Source organism: Gavialis gangeticus, unplaced genomic scaffold (assembly GCF_001723915.1).
Source record: "Gavialis gangeticus isolate Ggan-Ray unplaced genomic scaffold, GavGan_comp1, whole genome shotgun sequence".
Taxonomy (NCBI): domain Eukaryota; kingdom Metazoa; phylum Chordata; order Crocodylia; family Gavialidae; genus Gavialis; species Gavialis gangeticus.
The window spans coordinates 19,163,677-19,168,377 of record NW_017729003.1 but is presented as its reverse complement, the minus strand read 5'-3'; the positions used below and the strand labels follow the sequence as shown (position 1 = coordinate 19,168,377).

The following is a 4,701-nucleotide window of genomic DNA, read 5'->3' as shown; positions in this document are numbered from 1 at the left end:
AGCTAAGGACTGCAGCTAACTAACTAAGTTCTTTATTTGAACTCCTTTGCAGTTAGATGAAGCCTTTTTAATGACTCCAGAAAACCTACTCACCAGTACACAAGAAGGAGGTGTATGCTTTTGCAAAGAACGAAGACCAGATGAGCCTGAAGTGTTCAGAAGACATCTAGCCATTGAATCAACACAAGCTGTTACATCATGTGAACGTAAAGTCTTTATGAAGTCTCTTGTTTGCATTTCATTTTATGGCATAATGAATTGCTGCTTGAGGAAGAGACTTTTTGACTATGCTGGGGGTGCACATTTGACCAGGGGGGTCAAGAAGCCCACGAATGTCTTACTTGGTTAGATGAAGACATAAACCAAAGAATTCAGGAACTTTGCCAGGAAATATGTCTTGATAGCATTTTCAATGCTGTTATAACCATTGGGTTTGCCAGGAACATTCTCAGAATTACTGTGAAACATTTAACTCAGGTTAGAGAGCTTCTAAACACTGTGTATTCTGCAGAAGATCCTAATGTTCCTCTTCACGATTTGATCACTGAGGAAGATAAAACACTCATATCCCATATTGAATGCTTAATTGGTACTAGAGATAATAAAACCCTGCTTAAGAGAAAAGCTTAGCAAAAACTGTTTAAAATGAGGGTGGGGGGGTTATATCTTTTGCTGATCTTGATGGGAGGCTGGGGGATGTGAGGTTGTAAAGCACATCAACAGTTTTCTACAGATAATGTACATTAGCATTTGCTTTAGTGTCTTGGATCTCTAATCACATACAGATAGGGTTTTTTATAAGGATAAAACCAATGAGACTTAATGACCACTACAAATGATAAAAAAAACCTTCTTAGGAGAAGGGGTAACAAAATAAATTAGTAAATATTGTAAAAGTTTTGATGGAAATAAAGACTGAATTTAAAAAGGTATATTCTCACAGCTTTTGTATGGTAGGGGGGTGGTGGGGGGTGTGTTATAAAGATAAATGAGACCACAAAAAAAATGACAATTGTGTTCAGAGCTCTTCTTGTTTTAAGACTAAAGTAGTTATCATTTACCAAAAGGCCAGTGGTAAAGATAAGGCTGACAAGGCTTAATGGTCACAGGAAATGAAAAACACTTCTTAGAAGGTTTAACAAAAGAAATCACTAAATATTATAAAAGATTTTGATGGAAATAAAGACTGAATTTAAAAATATATATTCTCACAGATTGTGTATGGTATGGAGTGGTGAGTGTGTAAAGATAAACCAGATCAAAATAAGTGAATTAATAAAAGCTGATTGGTGTGTCCAGATCTGCACATATTTTAAGACTAAAGGGGTGGAGTTGTCTTTTAGTGGTGACTATTTTAATAAAGTTATATTTTACTTTATACATACACTATTTTCCTTAATCTATTATTTATTTTTTTAATACAGAGGACTTACTTATTGTATCATTTCATTTATATTACAGAGAGCTTATCAGGTGGGGAAGCCCCATGCAATTTTACCACAGGAAGGTAAAAAATTATTTTAAAATGGTAGGTTATTTGTGACTGTGTTACTATAATCACACTAAGTTATAACAGCTGTTTGTTTTCAAACAGAACCTCTTCTTCTAAAATAGAAAAGCAGAACAAGCACATACAGTCATGTTTTTATCCAGTAGTAAAAGGTAATTTTTCTGAAATCAGCTTCTGAAACTTTGTGTTTCTTGTGGGAGGAGCTGTGTGTAGGGGTTAAGCAAATTTTAAATTTGCAGTGTGTGAGGAAAGTGAATTCTCAATGCTGAGATGTAAATGTTATATTTTTCTAAGCAATCACATGCACCACTCCCAAAGAAGAGCGGGGGCCTGGGCAGAGACCTCTAAAAGCACAAGCAAAAAACCCCAGAAATGCTCAGCCTGCAGATCATAATACCCAAGGATCAGAAGACCACCAGGACAGAACAGAAAAGTATGGTTCCTCAGAGGAAAACAAGCCACATACCTCTGAGAAAACCACATGTAAAAAGACAAGAATTCCTACCCCCAAAACAGGTGACCTGGACCCCTTGAATAAGAAACCCAGGACTGATTACTCACACAATTTAGAGAAAGAGAAGAGTCTTTCTCCCTTTTTGAAAGATCATGAATATTGTGAAAAAAGAAGGTGGATTTTCAGGGTGGGTATAAACAATTTGTCTTGAAAAATCATGATTATTGTGAAAAAAGAGGGGGGGTTTGGGGTGCACTGGCAGACATATACATCTCAGAAAGAGTGTGCAGAGAGCCTTGAAAGATCATGATTACTACCAGAGCAAAAGACTAAATTTTACTCAGAGAGGAGATAGTTCGTGTAACTCAGACAGCAGGCATGGTCTCTATCATAAGAGGGGGAGTCATGGTAAACATGGGGGTAAGAATGAGTGGCAAACCAGCAAGTGGCTCACGGGGCAAAAAGTAAGGGCCTGGTTAAAGAGGAGCACGGGGAAGGCTAAACACTTTTTGAGGAAAAAAAAAAAGAGATCCCCTAGGGATCCCTCAAACACTTCTCCTCCTTCCAGTCCTGACCCTTCACCAGAACCCCCAGAGCCAGAGAAAGGGGGGGAGTATATGGTTTAGGAAGCCCGTTAGAGGGTCCCTCACATGTACCCCAGCCTCCCAGACCTGACCTTTCACCAGGACCCACAGAGCCAGAGAGGGGAGATGGTGACTGTGATTTAGGAAGACCGTTAGAGGGTCCCTCAAATGCTCCCAGACCACCTAGGCATCCCCCACCACCAAGACCTGGAGTGTCAGAGGGTTGGGATAACAAATCTGGTGTAGAAGACAGTTTAGAGGATCCCTCAAGTGCCCCCGGGTCTTCTGAGTCATCAGAGGATGTTTTACCAGATGTACATATGGTGCGTGTGAGAAGGCAAGAGTGGTCTGTAGCCAGGTTTGGTGGCAAGAGGTACACTGAGGAGTTCCATTTTGTGAATTTGGAGCTTGTGCCATTACACGTGGCATACAAAGCCATAACCCGAGGGGTGGAAGAAATTGTAGCAGAACTCTGACAGAGATTCACAGGCAATGACTATGCACAGTTACGTATTCAGACAGATAGCATGGCAAACTGTTTATACTCATGAGCTATTAATTTAAACAATTTGACCCCAGAGCTGTTTTTAGAGTGGTTCAGTAAACTGTTACAAAGCCAGAGAGAAATATTGCTTGATTTGACATTTCGGCTGGTTGTGGTCGTTGTGAAAGGCCGGGGAGGTGGAAGCCGTAGAGTTATAAGCTCTATCCCCTATTCCAAGATCATTACTAAAAAGAGGAAGTATTTAATTGACTTGAATACCTATGATACTAACCTGTGTTTTGCAGGCAGTCTATTGGCTGTTACAAAATGTAGAGGGGCCAGAGATGTCGAGCTGCAAGATGGTGCCAAAGAACTGTGCAACCGCTGGGCTTCCACCAGCCGCTCTCGGGCGGCCCTGATCTCCTTGCAGTTGTCTCCACCCCTTCTGGGCCGGTTTGTTGCCAGGGTAGTTCTTCCTCACGCATCGCCAACCCTGTTCTCTCCTGCCACGTCGTGATGTTCCTCAGTAGGCAGGGCTATTTAGCGGTTCCCTTGGTGTCCCAGGCTAGGCCCAACGGTTGCTCATGGGGCTCCGCCAGCCCTACACCCCGGCCTCACGCCACCTTCGATGCACCGCTTCGTAGTTATCTGTGGTCTTCCCTGCAGGCCTCAGCAGCTGCTCAGTGTCCTGGAGCCGATAACGGGAGACTCCATTCCCCTAGCTCAGGGACTCTGGAATCCTTACTGCACCACCACCAACCCACCACCTACTCCCTGTCCCCGGACCCTTAAAGAAGAGGGAGGGCACTCCCCTGTATCTGCCGCTTCCTGACTGGTTCAGACCCCTCGTTCAATGTCTTGGGTCCCGGTGGCGATCCCGCCCCGATTACTCTCCTGCAGGGTTGTCCTTGGCTCTTCACCTCTTGGCTCGGTGTCCTCCAAGCCCACAGTTCTAGCACTCACTTTTGAATCCTGCGGCACTCTCGGGGCTGCTTCTGCCTTCCCTCACTCGGTCAGCTTGTCGCTCCTCTGGTGATCAGCCGAGGTCTTCGTTGTGGTGCCTCCCTCCGCGGCCACCAACACCTCCTGCTCACTGGATCCCTGGAGGCTTGCCCGCGGAGCCCACTCTGCCACCAGTGTCAGCTGCAGCTTGTCCTCCAGATGATCCGCCCCCTCAACAGCAGCGTCTGCCATTTTTAACTCTGCTGGCCCGTGTCTGACGCTGACGTCACCAGCCAGCTGCAGCTGTACAAAAAGGCGGCTAACAAACCACGTGGGTTCCTCCCTCCACTCCACACGTGTTCCGTCCCGGGCTGCAGGTAAGTGTCCCGCATTACTTCGGCTCCCGGGACAAACTGCATAGGAAATTAGGCATGTCTATATATCAAAAAGTTATGCTCCATCAAGTACCTTTGTTTGAAGACCTTGAAAAAGTTAACATTCACATAGTGATGCATAAGGAAAAAAACTGGGTGGAGTTTATTTAAAACAGGATGCACCCAGATACCCCAACACCTGTTTTCTTCTGCCACATGGTGAACATTATTATGGCATTTTGGATGTGAAAAAGGTGTTTGGCATGAGAAATTATTGCAATCTTTGTCAGACGTTGTACAGCCATAGCCACACGTGCAGGTTCTGATGTCATCTTTGCCTGAGCCCAAACTGC

At 44.2% G+C, this 4,701-nt stretch overlaps 1 long non-coding RNA gene across 1 annotated transcript; it reads left to right on the top strand.

Annotated features, from left to right (window-relative positions):
• The first annotated feature begins 1,467 nt into the window (after nucleotides 1–1,467).
• On the top strand, nucleotides 1,468–1,994 carry LOC109291019. Its single transcript, XR_002095733.1, has 3 exons — nucleotides 1,468–1,507; nucleotides 1,595–1,662; nucleotides 1,805–1,994. It is a non-coding gene; the product is annotated as an uncharacterized LOC109291019 (long non-coding RNA).
• Nucleotides 1,995–4,701: the final 2,707 nt, after the last annotated feature.